Here is a 17,163-nt window from a genome sequence, read left to right on the forward strand (position 1 = left end):
TTTGGGTACTCAATATTTATTAAAAGAAATTTAAAAAAACTAGAACAGTGAGATCAAAGTAGGAAGTTGGGCATCAATTTAGCATTACACACTGGCTAACGTCATGTTCTGTTTACAACGATCCGGATTAATACCCTCAACAAAATGATGTTCAACACAATGACACAGGTACTGTTTGTCTCTGTTTTTCGCTGGAGTGCTGAAGCTGCCCACAATACAGAGACAGATTTTGTTTGAGATTTTCAGACGGTTAATTATTAATGCAATTGCGTTTCTTCGTGCTTTATCTTGCAACAGAGGATGACTAAGTGCGGACTCTGGCCTCTTGTGTGTATCGTTGTCCCTTTGCCTCGTCATTGGCAACCATGCCTTCACAGACAAGAATTTCCTTCCGAGACTCTTCCACCTCTCAACCTCACTGTCTTCTTTATACCATCTTGAGAACTTGTTAAAATCCCTAGTCATTTTATGTTTTCTTAAATTTATTTTTATTTCTTTGTGACATGGCTTCAGATGTTTTCCTCTGTTCGAGGTACTATACAAATACAATTTTTTGTTGTTGATATCGTAACACTAAGTACATAAGTTTGCAATCATAGGCGGGATTCTCCCCTACCCGGCGGGGCGGGGGGTCCCGGCGGGACAGAATGGTGTGAACCACTCCGTCGTCGGGCAGCCCCAAAGGTGCGGAATCCTCCACACCTTTAGGGCTAGGACCGCACCTTTAAGGGGCTAGGCCCACCCTGGAGTGGTTGGCGCCCCGCCGGCTGGCGTGGAAGGCCTTTGGCGCCAAGCCAGCCGGGGCCGAAGGGACTCCGCCGGCCGGCGCGAGTCCGCGCATGCGCGGGAACGTCAGTGGCTGCTGACGTCATCCCCGCGCATGCGCAGGGGGGGGTTCACCTACGCTTCGGCCATGGCAGAGGCTGATGGTCGGCGCGTAGGAAAAGAGTGCCCCCATGGCACAGGCCTGCCCGCGGATCGCTGGGCCCTGATCGCGGCCCAGGCAACCGTGGGGATCACCCCGCGTCACCCCCAGGACCCCGGAGCCCGCCCGCGCCGCCAGGTCACGCCGGTAAGGGACCTGGTTCAATTTACGCCGGTGGGACTGGCATAGAAGCAGCGGGACTTCGGCCCACCGCGGGCCGGAGCATCGCCGGGGGGGCCCGCCGACCGGCATGGCGCGATTCCCGCCCCCGCCGAATCTCTGGTGCCGGAGAATTCGGCGGCCGGCGGGGGCGGGATTCACGACCCGGCGGGGGTTCGGAGAATCCCCCCCATTATCTTTAAGAAGGGCTGTAAAGATAAGCACAGTGGCTCGCGCTGTTGCTTCACAGCGCCAGGGACCCAGGCTCGATTCCTGGCATGGGTCACTGTCTGTGCAGAGCCTGCACCTTCTCCCCGTGTTTTTGTGGGTTTCCTCTGGGTTTTTTTGTCCACAGATCTCTGAAGGTAGAAAGGCAGGTTAATAGGGTGGTTAAAAAGGCATATGGGACACTTGCCTTTGCCATTGAGGCATAGATTACAAAGGCAGGGAGGTCATGATGGAGCTGTATAGAACATTATAGGAAGGATGTGATTGCACTGGAGCGGGTGCAGAGGAGATTCACCAGGATGTTTCCTAGGATGAAACATTTAAACTATGAAGAGAGGCTGGATAGGCTTGGGTTGTTTTCGTTGCAGCAGGGAAGACTGAGGGGCGATCTGGTCGAGGTGTACAAGATTATGAGGGGCATGGACAGGGTGGATTGGGAGCAGCTGTTCCCCTTAGTTGAAGGGTCTGTCACGAGGGGAGGGACATAGTTCAAGGTGAGGGGCAGGAGGATGTAAGGGAAAACATTTTTAGACAGAGGGTGGTGAGGGTCTGGAACGCACTGCCTGGAGGGTGGTAGAGGCGTGCTCCCTCACATCCTTTACAAAGTACCTGGATGAGCACTTGGCATGTCATAACATTCAAGGCCAAGTGCTGGTAACTGAGATTAGGAGGCAGGTCAGGTGTTTTTCCCGTGTCGGTGTCGACTCGATGGGATGAAGGGCCTCATCTGCACTGTGTGAGCTCTGATTTAAATCAAATTTTCACAGTAATAGGTGAACAAAAGAGCGGATGTTTAACCTCGCCTTTCATTAATGTTTGACATGAATGTTTAAACTGAAAAAGGGCAGCAGTGTACTTTGGAAGCAGCTTTGAAGTAGCCAGCTGAACTTATATTTATAATGCATGTTCAATAAACATTGCTGCTGGTATCTGACTCCTAAAAATCGCAAAGGAATGCACCAAGCTGATTTAAATTAAAATCAAAAAGTTCTAAATAGGTGGGGGGAAACCAAGAGCAGTGGACTAGAAACGCGATCGCTCTTGCTCTCAACTTGTCCCTCTCAAACAGTCTGGCCAGTTGTTTGAAGCCATTTCCGGAGGCTTCATGGTTCTCCTCGTGGGCCACCTCTGTACTCGGATTCCAAACAGGAGTCATGAACCAGATTTGAAGGGACGGCCACTTGTCACCACCAGCCGGCCTATGATCCAACAGCTTGGTTAGAATAAAAGAGACACTAAGGGCTGGTGCAGAATGAATGACTAGATTACATAAGATTACATACACAGCATGGAAACAGGCCATTCGGTCCAATAGGTCCATGCCCAGGTTTATGCTCCACTCATGCCTCCTCTAATATTTCCTCATTTATGTCGACCATCGGAACCACCTATTCCCTTCTGCTCAAATGCTTGTCTAACTTCCTCTTAATTGCACCTATCCAGATGGCAGTGAGTTCGACATTCTTACTACTCTTTGGGTGAACAAATTTCTTCTGAATTTCCTATTGGATTTATTGTTCATTGTCTTATATTAATGGACTCGAGAGGAAACACTCTCTCTCTTACCAGTCCATCAAAACCTTTCAGAATTTTAAAGACTTCTATTCGGTCACCTCTCAGCCTTCGTTCTTGATATTTATAGCCACACATTCCTCGTAGCATCCTTGTAAATATTCTCTGCACCCTCTCCAATGTCTCCATATCATTTTTATAGTATGGCAACCAGAACTCCATGCAGTAATCTAAGTGCGGTCACTGATGTGAGGGCGCTGGATACAGCCAAATTGCTGCCGCTTGTGCTCGCAACTAGGCTGGAGGTTAAGGGAGTGGAAATATTCAACAAGGTTCCAGGATAGTGATATTTCTATGGGTCCAGTAGCACCCAAACTCCAAACCATGTTTGTGCTTGTCCTCATAATTTTACATTTTATTCCTGATTAGATGCTTGTTCTGCCCTTTGCAAAGAAGCTAATCAATTAATGAATCTAAGATCTTCCACATATGTATTACTTTGCTGATAAACATTCTAACTTCTAGCATTGCTTGAATTTGTATTCATACCTTCCAGTTCTTTAATCACACTTAAGTAATCATGCTATTTATTATTTTAATGACGTTGTCGGAAGATTAATTTCCTGAAGTTGCATTGCCAGACAGGAATATTCAACAATTATTTTAAAATAGGAGGAATATTGCAGGCAGTGCAGTGAATTTCCAATATGGATGGTTGTTCACCGGTAGCCCAAATTTGGGAAATACCTGACATATTTTGGAAGTAATTGGATAGTTCTTTCAAAGAGCTGTTGTCCCATGCATGATGGGTTGAATGGCATCAGGTAGCTGTCCATCCATTTAAAGTGGATGTCGATGAGTAGCAGGGACATTGACCTGAAGAAGGGCCCGGCAAAGTTGGTGTGCAGCCGCATCCAAAGCCATCCTGGACATTCCCAGGGGTGGAGTGAGACTGAATGTGGGGGCATTTGATGCTCTTGGCATGCTGCACCAACCTCATTATATCATCATCAAGCCCTGGCCACCACCTGTAACTCCTGGTGAGCATCGTCATTATGGACACCCCTGGATGTCCATTGTTGTAGAATGGCTTTCCTGCCTTGCCTTGGAACTAAAACACGGGCTCCCCACAGGAGAATGCCGTCTTCAAAACTAAGGTCCTGTTGCTTGGTTGTGTATGTGGTGATGTGCATTAATGTAAATGCATGTAGGCTAGCTAGACACTAGAGGGAGCACCAGAAACATCACACACCACACTCAACCAATAGATCAGGTAGATAGGACGCGACCAATGGACATTCAAGATACACAAGGTGACACGACCACATGGGGCATTACACCAACCCATATATAAAGGACACCACACACATGATCTGCCTCTTTCCAGTGGAGACAGTCAGTGAGTACAGACACAGGGTTGATTCAATATTACACCAACCACGTGGATTGCAGCAGCTGGCTAGTCAGTCTGGGTAGCTATAGTAGGATTAGCAATAGTATTGAACCCGAGTCATAGAAGTGTAAATAGTTTAATAAACGTGTTGAAGTTATCTCCACGTCTGAACCTTCCTTTGTCAAGTGCACCACAAGGAAGCCGCTTATCTTACACTACAACATAACAAATCATGGTACCAGGACTGAACTGTTTCAATCCAGATAGCCATACCTCAGCGTACAGTGACAACCAGCAACGATACCCAGGCAAGATGTTTGAGATCCGGGTTCCGCAGCAGCTCCAGTGCCACGGCGATCTCCGCGAAAACTGGCGGGCATTCCTGCAAAAGTTTGAAATCTTCCTGGTGGCAGCCGAACTAGAAGAAGTGGCCGATCCTGAAAAAACAGAGCTTCTCCTCACCATCGCCGGTGCCAGAGCAGAAGAAATCTTTTAAAAATTCAAGTTCTCCAAAGGGCAACACAGGAGCGACTTCCAGGCAGTCCTGGACAAATTCAGCAAATACTGTGAGGAAAACACACTCCAACCAGCAAGAAAAGGTAAGAGAAGCGCCAGTACTCACCTCGAGGCCGAGATCCCGGAGCAGAGAACGATTTTGGTCAACGGCCATCTTTCTAAAGGATCTGCACTTGCACAGTTGCGCGAGAAGTGCGCAGAACGGGAAGGTCTGTTTGCGCATGCGCAATCGCTTCCTACGTGCTATGTCACATGCGTCATGACATCAGAGGCCCCGGACCACGCCCAATAAAAGGGGAAACGTCCCAAATCAAAGAAAAAATCTTTTAAAGCTGTAAAACAACCTTTCTTCAACTGGAATGACAGCACAATGCCTCAAATTGAACCAGGGAATGAAATTAACCTCCGAAGAAACCTGCAACAAGCAGTTACCTACTCCCAAACCGATGATTCTGACCTTGAATACTTCGATACCGACCTTTACATTTTCTCTGGACCTCGCGAGCCCAATGCCAACTCCGACGCAAACATTGATGATATGGTCCTAGAAGGCTACGACTCGGACGAACCTTTCACCTTGGGAGGCTACCCCAGTACCAAATCCGAACCGCAACTAGACGTGTTGCACATTGGCGCCCCCGTATTGAATCCAACGCAGACGCGGATTCGTTCTTCGGATTTGAGGATCTTCAACCCAGCAGAGATGGCATCCCAACTCGTGAGTGCAGGATGATGCTGCAGCCTGACACCAAGAGATAGCGAATGGTACAAGCCCACAGAGAGCGGCCTGATGCCTCACAGAGCGTGGTCCACGCACCGCTCAGGGTTCCCGACTCTATGAAAGAAGAAACGCAAGACTCCAGAGCGCAGTCCCTGCACACACAAGACGTGACTCCAGTGTCACAAGCCTCCGCAGCGAGCTCGTGGACAGCTTCCACGATAGAAGCAACGCAAGACTCCGACGCGCAGTCCTTGCAGGTACAAAACCATGAGGGGCTAGCAACCTCCTCTGACCAACTAGTGGCATACGATGCAAGTCTGCCATGCTCAAGTAAACAGCAAGAAGACTATGACAGTCTACCACACTCCAGAGCACAGCAGGACGACCATGACGGTCTATCATGCTACAGTGAAGAACAAAACGACGATGACAGTCCAAGCCCAAATGAAGGACAACAGCAAGACAATGATAGTCCACCCACATTGCTTGCGCCACCAGATGAAGACTCTGACAATTTACCCAACCCAAGTGAACAACAAGCAGCTACTGAGGCTCGACCCACGGTATGTGAGACGAGTGACGACAGTATCCCACTTCCCATGCAAGATGTGCAAAGTGACAGACCTCAGCTAGTGTGTACAGAGGCGTTCGACGATCACTGTGAGACCACTGGTGACTCCGGTGACACCATGATACTTCCACCCTCATTCACTCGAACCTCTCCACAAGTCAATGCATTCCTGCATGTTCCGACTCCAGACGTGCAGCTTCAAGAAATCTTAGCTGACTCCAGTGAACCTGCTAAGACTCCGGACGGGGAGCATCAACAAACCAACACTGTCTCAGCTAAAACAGACCAGACTCCAGATGAGGAGCAACCAAACGCCGACTCTGATTCACGTAAGCCGGACTTTACTCCAGACAGGGAGTGCCGCAACCTCAGTGATGGTGACAGCAGATGCCACAATGACAGGAGATTGGTTACTTAACAATTACACTGGGTCAGTAATAACAAGCAGCAGCGGCTACAGTCCAAGAGGAATACACCAATATTCACCACAGCTATATCTACACATTGTTTCCACACCAGAAGTGCAGCCAATGACAGCTGATGCTGGACAAGCCCAGTATTCAGGCATGCAGCAGCCAGCAGTCTATGCAGCATATTCTCAAACAGGCCAGCACTATGGATTGCCCACTAATAGAATCAAGACCGAAGGAGGACTATTGCAAGCGCAATCTGCACTACAGACTGGATGCCTTAGTTACAGCCCAGGATTTTCTGCACCCCAGCCTGGCCAGACGGCACATTCCTATTGGATGCAAGGTTCTAGTTTCACACCATTACCAGGTATTTATGCGAGCAGCAATTCTGTTACCAATTCAACAAGCTTCAACGGTTCTCAGCAGGACCACCCTTCCAACACAGCACGTGGCCAGAACCAGTATATACAGTTTTATCCAACTTCAACATATGGCACATCTATGACCTCGAATGATACTGTTGATGGTACCTCTTCAACATCAATACCTTATCAGCCACAAGATGCCATCGACAGCACCATCACAAACATCGATCAAAGAAAGACTCCAAATCAGACAGCGAAGTGATTTGACCACTTCTTGGTTCTTGTGGCACAGGGACGTTGATGGCGTTCATAACCAAGAGAGACATTTGACCATGATGATTGATGGTTTTTGGACTCACACAAATGATTTGGACTTATTGTTTAATCACTGTTCCCATTACTTGTATATATCTAACCTTATCTACCTGTTCTTTGTTCAATTTTCTCAAAGTGTGCAGAAAATATGTAACATATAAAAAAGGGGGGATGTGGTGATGTGCATCAATGTAAATGCATGTAGGCTAGCTAGACACTAGAGAGAGCACCAGTGACATCACACACACACTCAACCAATAGATCAGTTAGATAGGACACGACCAATGGACATTCACGATACACAAGGAGGTGACACGACCACATGGGGCATTACACCAACCCATATATAAAGGACACCACACACATGATCTGCCTCTTTCCAGAGGAGACAGTCAGGGAGTACAGACACAGGGTTGATTCAATATTACACCAACCACGTGGATTGCAGCAGCTGGCTAGTCAGTCTGGGTAGCTATAGTAGGATTAGCAGTAGTGTTGAACCCGAGTAATAGAAGTGTAAATAGTTTAATAAATGTATTAAAGTTATCTCCACGTCTGAACCTTCCTTTGTCAAGTGTACCACAAGGAAGCTGCTTATGTTACACCTATAACATAACAAATCAGTGTATGCCCGCAGTTCTTCAGGCAGTTACCCCTGTAGTCCCCATGCAGGAGGACGTGACGCAACTTCCCCCACGTAGGATCCTTTTTCATCCACACACGAATTTGCGAGGCCGTTACAGGCAACGTGTGCATAAACTTTAGCGCCAACACGACTTTGCTACTGGTGGGGACGGGGGAGCATGTAGGCAATGGGAGTCAACTAAGGGCATCCACTTGTGCAATCTGCGCGCCCAGGCGATACTCAAAGGTATACTCATATACTGCCAACAGTAATGCCCATTGCTGCATCCTGGCCGGCACCATTGGTGGTATCACCTTGTCTTCTGTGAAGAGGCCGAATAAAGGTTTGTGGTCCGTGATGATTGAAAAGTGTCATCCATACACTTACTGATGAAATCTATTGACCGCGAAGGTCACAGCCAGTCCCCCCTTTTCAATCTGAGTATACTCACCCTCTGGTCATCCAAGATTCTCAAAGCATAAGTATCAGCCTCTCTGTCCCACCGATGGGACAAACTGCCCCGATGCCACATGGGGAGGCATCGCACGTTATTATGAGCGGTTTAGAGGGATCGTGATGCGTTAATAGCTTAGAGAACAACAGTTGCCGACTGCCCCGATGCCACATGTGGAGGCATTGCACGTTACTATGAGCGGTTTAGAGGGATCGTGATGCGTTAATAGCTTAGAGAACAACAGTTGCCGACTGCCCCGATGCCACATGCGGAGGCATCGCACGTTACTATGAGCGGTTTAGAGGGATCGTGATGCGTTAATAGCTTAGAGAACAACAGTTGCCGTTTTATTTCAGCAAATGCCTCTTGTGGTGCCTTCCATGCCCATTTCTGGTGTTTCTTCAAGAGCGCATGAAACAGTGCCAGTATGGTCACCAGATTTGGAATGAACTTTCCCATAATAATTAACGAGCCCTAGGAAAGATCTTTGCCCCGTGTATTCTCTGGTGTAGGGGCCCACTTGATAGCTCAAAGCTCCTCTTCCACCGGGTGTAAATGGTCCTTGTCAATCCGGTACTCCAGGTGTATGACCTCTCTTGTCTGGAAGACACACTTGTCCCATTTCAGGCAGATAGCTACCTCCGAGAAACAGTGGAGGACTTCCTCTCAGTTATCTAGGTGTTCTTTCTCGGTGGCTCTTGCAACCAATATGTCATCCTAGTAGACTGTCACCCTTGGCAGCCCTTGAAGGATGCGCTCCATAACTTGTTAGAAGATTGCACAGGCAAATGATGTTGCAAATGGTAGCCATGTGTATTCATACAGTCCGCTGTGGCTATTGATTGTCACATATTTCCTGGATGCCACATTCATCTCCAACTGGAGGTATATATGACTTGTATCCAGCTTGGAGAAAGAATGACCCCCAGTCAACTACTTATAGAGGTCCTCCACAAGTGTCATTGGGTACTCGTCCAACCCGGAGGCCTTGTTCGCCGCACAGACTACAGCACCGGGACCACTGGCGCTGTCCACTCTGCGACCTGAACTGGGAGAATACCCCCCAAGTTTTCCAGCCGGCCGAGCTCGTTTCCACTTTCAACAGTAGGTCGAATGGAAGTACTTGTGTTGGGCCTCTGGGTCCACGTAACGTTTGGCCATCTTCTCTAAACCGCCTTGGAAAACCTCTAGGTATTTTCCCAGGACCTCATACAACCTGTCTGTACCCATTTTAAAAATCTGCTGCCAGCCTAGGCAAAATCTCTGTCACCAGTTGCGACCCAAAACACCGGGTCCAGGCCCCTAAACTACAATCAGTGACAGGCAAACTACTGCTGCCCTTAGGAAACCAGAATTGTCATTGTCCCAATAATTCTCCAGTGCCTTAGTGTCTCTTCGGCCCAGGTGCTGTATCCCTGTACAAACTTTCCAGTATGTTTGCTGTCCAATGACCAATACAGCAGCCCCTGTATCTATTTCCATCTCTGATGGGTGGCCGTTTACCTGGATGGTGATCTTCATGGGGGCTACTTTTGGTGCTGTAATGCAATTTAGTTGCATGCAACCATCCTCATCAGGCTGTGCTAAGTGTAAAGCCCTGACTCTGGGGAGATGTGTCACCCGACCAGGGCGATGTGCTCACTGTCGGTTCTGGTGTTCCCCACACACATGGTATCTGTGACCACAGGTGCAGCACCTTTGCGAGTTTTCTTCCTGGACCTCAGGAGAGATGTCTTGTTGGGCTGCAATGGCTCTTGATGAATGGATCTGACCACAACGTTGCGGTGCCAATTGGATCCCATAGGCCCTGTTCTTGGAGATGTTACTCACCGGAATGGGAGGCGGCCAATGCTATGCACATCCATATCCATGGAGCCTTGAGTTCCTGGACTCCCTCTTCTGCGTCTTCACATGAGAGGGATAATCCTATGGCCCTTTTCAGTCCAAAGAAGGTTCTACCGACAGCATATGTTGGGTCGTCATGTTGTTAATGCCACACACTAGGTGGTCTCACAATGTCTGCGAGGTATGGCCCGCATTCGTAATGCTCGGCCAGCTTGCAAAGGTGCATCAGGAATTCCATGACAGACTCTCCCGGAGTTCACCCAGCCGTGTTGAACTGGCACTGCTGCACGATCAACGATGGTTTGGGGTGGTAATGGTCTGCAACAAATGCTACCAGCTCATCAAAGGTTTTTGAATCTGGGGCCGCTGGGTAGGTAATGTTTTTGTCACACTGAAGGTTAGCGTTCCGCTGGTGGTCAGGAGTACTCCCTTTTGTCGGTCCTCTCCTATAATAGCATTCGCCTGAAAGAAACACCGCAAACACCGCAAAAGTCTCAAGTCTCCCAAAAAGTGGCATTTTTAAATTCGCTCCGACTTTGCTCTCGTGCTGAGGAATTGATATGCGGTCCAGATCTACAGAACCGCAGCCGTAGTTTGTTTATTTGTAAAGTAAAGTTATTGCTGCATCGTGGCACACAGCACATAGGTCCCAGCTGGGACTACCGATCATGCCGGTGCCAATCTGGGCTGGCTTTTAAGCATTTGTTTCACAAGCCTCTGCTAGGCCTCCACCCCTCAGTGGGGGAACTCGTACCCCATGAGCTCCAGGGGTGATCAATTAGGTCATCCTCGTGGGTCTCATAAGGGTTATTGCAATAGCACACAGCATACTTGGAATTATCAACAAAGGCAAGCAACAAGGAAGTTATTTTAAACCTGTACAAAAGACTGGTTCAGATGAACTAGAGTACTGCGTTCAGTTCTGAGCATTACATTTTAGATGGGATATGAGGGCATTAGTGAGGGAATATAAATGATTCATGAGCATAGTTCCAGGGATGCAGAATTTCAATTATGTCGGAAGATTGAAGAAGCTGGAATTTTGTTTTCCTTGCAGAAATGAAGTTTGAAAGGAGATTTGATAGAGGTGTTCAAAATCATGAGGGAACTGGACAAAATAGCTTGAGAGGGAACAGATCTAAGGTCATTGGCAAAAGAAAAGAAGCAGTGGAGACAAGAGGAAAGCCTTCTTTCAGAGGTGAGGTGAGATTGACTGCCCTTGACTTCAAAACAACATTGATCAGCACGGTAGCACAAGTGGATAGCACTGTGGCTTCGCAGTGCCAGGGTCCCAGGTTCAATTCCCCGCTGGGTCACTGTCTGTGTGGAGTCTGCACGTTCTCCCCGTGTGTGCGTGGGTTTCCTCCGGGTGCTCTGGTTTCCTCCCACAGTCCAAAGATGTGCAGGTTAGGTGGATTGGCCATGATAAATTGCCCTTAGTGTCCAAAAAGGTTAGGAGAGGCTACTGGGTTACAGGGATAGGGTGGAAGTGAGGGCTTAAGTGGGTCGGTGCAGACTTGATGGGCCGAATGGCCTCTTTCTGCCCTGTATGTTCTATGTTCATGGCTGAGTGTGGCATCAAGAAGCCCTGCTAAAATTGAAGACAATTTGAATCAAAGGCTAAATCAATTGGCTGAAGTCATACTTAGAACAAAATAAACTATTTGTGATTGTTGGAGGCCCATTGACCTCTTTAATAATAGATTCTAGCACTTTCCCTCTGAATATAGATGTTACATTCATTATTTTGCAAGTTGATGGGATCTTCCCAGAATCTAGGGTATTTTGGAAAATTACAACAGTTGTTTCTTTTCAGACCCGAGGTTGAAATTCATCAAGTCTTGAAGACTTGTCAGTCTTTAGTTCTAATAATTTTCTCAATGCCCTTTCCCTGGTGGTTATTTTTGTTTTATGTTCCTCCTTTTTCACCTCTTGGTTTACAAGTATTTCTGTGAGTTACTTGTGTCTTCTACAATGAAGTCAGACGTAAAATATCTATTTAATACTTATGCTATTTCCTTAGTTCACATTATTAATTCCCCAGATTCACTCTGTAGAGGACCAACACTCAATTCAGTTATTCTTCTCCTTTTTAAATACTTATAGAAACTCATACTATCTGTTTTGATGTTTCCAGTTAGCTTTCTCTCTGACCCTAATTTCTCCCTCATTATTTTCTACTTATTCTTTGCTGATTTTAAATATCTAGACAATCTTCTGATCTACCACTAATCTTCGCACAATTGTATGTATTTTCTTTCAATTTGACACTATTTTTAACTTCCTTATTAACCATGGATGGCGCAATCATCTGGAGCCTTTAGTTTTTATTGGAATATATCTTTGCTGAGTGTTATGAAATATCTCCTTAAATGTCTGCCACTGCTCCTCTAAGAGCTATCCCTTAACTTACTTTCCCAGTTCACTCTAACCAGCTCTGTCTTCATTGCCTTTATTTAAGTTTAAACACACTATTATTGCACCTGCTCTTCTCTTCCTCAAACTGAATGAAAAGTTCAATCATATCACCGTCACTGCTACCTAGGGGCACCTCCACTACAAGGTCAGTAATTAATCCTATCTCATTGCACATTACCAGGTCTGGAATAGCCTGCTCTCCGATTTGCCCCAGAACATGCTGCTCTAATAATTAGTCCTGAAAGCACTACATGGCTGGGTTTTTTTGCCCCCATTTGAGGCAGGCATCATGGTGGTCAGGTGCTGAAAATTTCAGGAGATTGCAAAAACTTGTTTTATGTTGTCACAAAACCAGTTTGCAATTGTCCTCTCTTCCTGACTGCGGCGAATCACGTTTCCTGCCTCTGCATGTCAGAAATGTCTTTGAAATACATTTGCATCTCATTATCGGGCCTACTCACCAGAACCATTCACCCATGTTGGATCGTGAGCCGCACGCCAAGGTGTTTCACAATTGTATCTAAGTGACATGCACCTAGTGACCTGCACTCTACTCCTCAATTTGAGGTTTGTTCGCCTACCTTGTTTTGGGCAGAGCTCGTGATATTCAGCACTAAGCTTTGGTGGCAGCATCACATCCATTTCAGGGGCGGCTCACAGACAGGTCTCGACCTACCAGACCAACAGTAAGGCAGGGGTGTCATTCCAATGTCTGTGCTGCGAGGGCTTACTTGGTATGAGGGGAAGTGAGTGGCTGGAGGCCAGGTACGAGCCTGCAGGACGAGACCTGGCTAGGCGAAGGGAAAATCCCAGGATGTGCGTGTGAAGGTACATGTTTAACGGTGCAAGTTGCATCAAGAAAGTGAGAACTCAGGGGGACACCCATAGAACATAGAGCATAGAACATAGAACATTACAGCGCAGTACAGGCCCTTCGGCCCTTGATGTTGCGCCGACCTGTGAAACCACTCTAAAGCCCATCTACACTATTCCCTTATCGTCCATATGTCTATCCAATGACCATTTGAATACCCTTAGTGTTGGCGAGTCCACTACTGTTGCAGACAGGGCATTCCACACCCTTACTACTCTCTGAGTAAGGAACCTACCTCTGACATCTGTCTTATATCTATCACCCCTCAATTTAAAGCTATGTCCCCTCGTGCCAGACATCACCATCCGAGGAAAAAGGCTCTCACTGTCCGCCCTATCCAATCCTATGATCATCTTGTATGCCTCAATTAAGTCACCTCTTAACCTTCTCGCTAACGAAAACAGTCTCAAGTCCCTCAGCCTTTCCTCATAAGATCTTCCCTCCATACCAGGCAACATTCTGGTAAATCTCCTCTGCATCCTTTCCAATGCTTCCACATCCTTCCTATAATGCGGCGACCAGAATTGCACGCAGTACTCCAAATGCGGCCACACCAGAGTTTTGTACAGCTGCAACATGACCTCATGGCTCCGAAACTCAATCCCTCTACCAATAAAAGCTAACACACCGTACGCCTTCTTAACAACCCTCTCAACCTGAGTGGCAACTTTCAGGGATCTATGTACATGGACACCGAGATCTCTCTGCTCATCCACACTGCCAAGAATCTTACCATTAGCCCAGTACTCTGTCTTCCTCTTATTCCTTCCAAAATGAATCACCTCACACTTTTCTGCATTAAACTCCATTTGCCACCTCTCAGCCCAGCACTGCAGCTTATCTATGTCCCTCTGTAACTTGTAACATCCTTCCGCACTGTCCACAACTCCACCGACTTTAGTGTCATCTGCAAATTTACTCACCCATCCTTCTACACCCTCCTCCAGGTCATTTATAAAAATGAGAAACAGCAGTGGCCCCAAAACAGATCCTTGTGGTACACCACTAGTAACTGAACTCCAGTCTGAACACTTCCCATCAACCACCACCCTTTGTCTTCTTCCAGCTAGCCAATTTCTGATCCAAACTGCTAAATCTCCCTGAATCCCATGCTTCCGTATTTTCTGCAGTAGCCTACCGTGGGGAACCTTATCAAACGCTTTACTGAAATCCATATACACCACATCAACTGCTTTACCCTCATCCACCTGTTGGTCACCTTCTCAAAGAACTCAATAAGGTTTGTGAGGCACGACCTACCCTTCATGAAACCGTGTTGACTATGTCTAATCAAATTATTCCTTTCCAGATGATTATACACCCTATCTCTTATAAACCTTTCCAAGATTTTGCCCACAACAGAAGTAATGCTCACTGGTCTATAGTTACCGGGGTTGTCTCTACTCCCCTTCTTGAACAAGGGGACAACATTTGCTATCCTCCAGTCTTCTGGCACTATTCCTGTTTACAAAGATGACTTAAAGATCAAAGCCAAAGGCTCAGCAATCTCCTCCCTAGCTGCCCAAACAATCCTCGGATAAATCCCATCCGCCCAGGGGACTTATCTATTTTCACCCTTTCCAGAATTGTTAACACCTCCTCCTTATGAACCTCAAGCCCTTCTAGTCTAGTAGCCTGAATCGTAGTATTCTCATCGACAACATTGTATTTTTCCTGTGTGAATACTGACGAAAAATATTCATTTAGCACCTCTCCTATCTCCTCGGACTCCAAGCACAACTTCCCACTACTGTCCTTGACTGGCCCTACTCTTACCCTAGTCATTCTTTTATTCCTGACATATCTATAGAAAGCTTTAGGGTTATCCTTGATCCTACCTGCCAAAGACTTCTCATGTCCCCTCCTGGCTCTTCTTAGCTCTCTCTTTAGGTCCTTCCTAGCTAACTTGTAACTCTCGAGCGCCCTTACTGAACCTTCATGTCTCATCTTTACATAAGCCTCCTTCTTCCTCTTGACAAGTGTTTTGACTGCTTTAGTAAACCACGGTTCCCTTGCTCGACCACTTCCACCCTGCCTGACAGGTACATACATATCAAGGACACGCAGTAGCTGTTCCTTGAACAAGCTCCACATTTCCATTGTGCCCATCCACTGCAGTTTTCCTCTCCATCTGATGCATCCTAAGTCTTGCCTCATCGCATCATAATTGCCTTTCCCCCAGATATAACTCTTGCCCTGCGGTATATACCTATCCCTTTCCATCACTAAAGTAAACGTAACCGAATTGTGGTCACTATCACCAAAGTGCTCACCTACCTCCAAATCTAACACCTGTCCTGGTTCATTACCCAGTACCAAATCCAATACGGCCTCGCCTCTCGTTGGCCTATCTACATACTGTGTCAGGAAACCCTCCTGCACACATTGGACAAAAACGGACCCATCTAAAGTACTCGAACTATAGCGCTTCCAGTCAATATTTGGAAAGTTAAAGTCCCCCATAACAACTACCCTGTTGCTTTCGCCCCTATCCAGAATCATCTTTGCATCGAATCATCGAGGATGCGGACGATTTCGAGGCCGCGTTGGCCCTGTTGAAAGGACACTGCATTCGCCCAGTAAACCAGGTTTACGCCCGGCATCTGCTAGCGACAAGGCAACAAATCTCAGGGGAAATCGCTGGATTAATTCTACTGCGCGCACCTGGTACGGGGTAGGAACTATGACTGCCAGCAGGACCACGACACCAACCTCTGCAAATTCCTCCATACCGCAAAAACCCTTAACTTGACCTACATCAATGACAAATGTGTGTTCAGCACTGACCGTCTAGCCATCCTCGGCTTCGTAGTGCATGATGGAGTCATCGGCCCAGATCCTGAACGCATGCGCCCCCTGTGGTATTATAGGTATTACGGTACATGAGAGGCTAAAGCACCATTGGTGGAAACTGTATGCTTTCTATTGGCTAGAGTGTATAATAGCTCCGCCCTGCTAGGTGGGGTATAAGAACCCGTGCCGTCCCAGCAGCCCTCATTCTGTACCTGAGCTGCTGGAGAAACATCTAGCTTATTAAAACCTTCAGTTGGACTACAACCTCGCTTTAGTGGTCATTGATCGTGCATCAATTTAATAAGCTAGATTTTAAGAAGAAATGATGGAGCTCCGAATCAACTTAGCCCCCACGCGGCGAACTCAGCGGCAATCTTTAAGCACTGGCTGGCGTGTTTTAAAGGTTTTTCGAGACAGCTGAAAACGCACCCACGGGAGAGCAGAAACTGCACGTCCCTGCACTCAAGGGTGAGCCCGGAGATTTACACCCTCATCGAGGAAGCGGAAGACTTCGATGCAGCAATCAAGCTGCTAAAAGGACACTATATTCGCCTGGTAAACCAAATCTACGCCCGGCACCTGCTTGCAACAAGACGGCAAACCCCTGGGGAATCCTTGGAAGAATTCTACTGCGCACTCCTGGTGCTGGGAAGAAGCTGCAGCTGCCCGCATGTTTCGGCGAGCAACCACATGGAATTCTTCGTCTGGGACGCTTTTGTGGCAGGTATGCTTTCATCACAAATCCGCCAGCGCCTGTTAGAGAAGGACACCCTGGGTCTCAGGGAGGCACGGGCCCTTGCAGGCTCCCTGGATGTGGCCTCCAGGAACGCCTGCGCCTATGTTCCCGCCCGCGCGGCAGCCCCCTGGGCAGCGTGGAACCCCGCAGCGGCCGACCCCGAGACTTCCCCCGTTTCCTGCAGGCCTGCGCTGCAAGGTGGCCTGGCAACCCCGAGGGGCCCCGCTGCTACTTTTGCGGGCAGGCCAAGCACACCCGCCAGCGCTGCCCGGCCCGCGCATCCACCTGCAAGGGATGCGG

At 47.7% G+C, this 17,163-nt stretch overlaps 1 long non-coding RNA gene across 2 annotated transcripts; it reads left to right on the top strand.

Moving 5' to 3' along the window:
• Positions 1–384: 384 nt before the first annotated feature.
• Positions 385–16,391, top strand: LOC140429992 (uncharacterized). Of its 2 annotated transcripts, XR_011949258.1 has the most exons (3): positions 385–532; positions 11,100–11,240; positions 15,831–16,391. It is a non-coding gene; the product is annotated as an uncharacterized lncRNA (long non-coding RNA). The 2 variants fall into 2 exon arrangements; XR_011949259.1 differs by lacking the exon at positions 11,100–11,240.
• Positions 16,392–17,163: the final 772 nt, after the last annotated feature.

This window comes from Scyliorhinus torazame, chromosome 9 (genome assembly GCF_047496885.1).
Source record: "Scyliorhinus torazame isolate Kashiwa2021f chromosome 9, sScyTor2.1, whole genome shotgun sequence".
NCBI classification, from domain to species: Eukaryota; Metazoa; Chordata; class Chondrichthyes; order Carcharhiniformes; family Scyliorhinidae; genus Scyliorhinus; species Scyliorhinus torazame.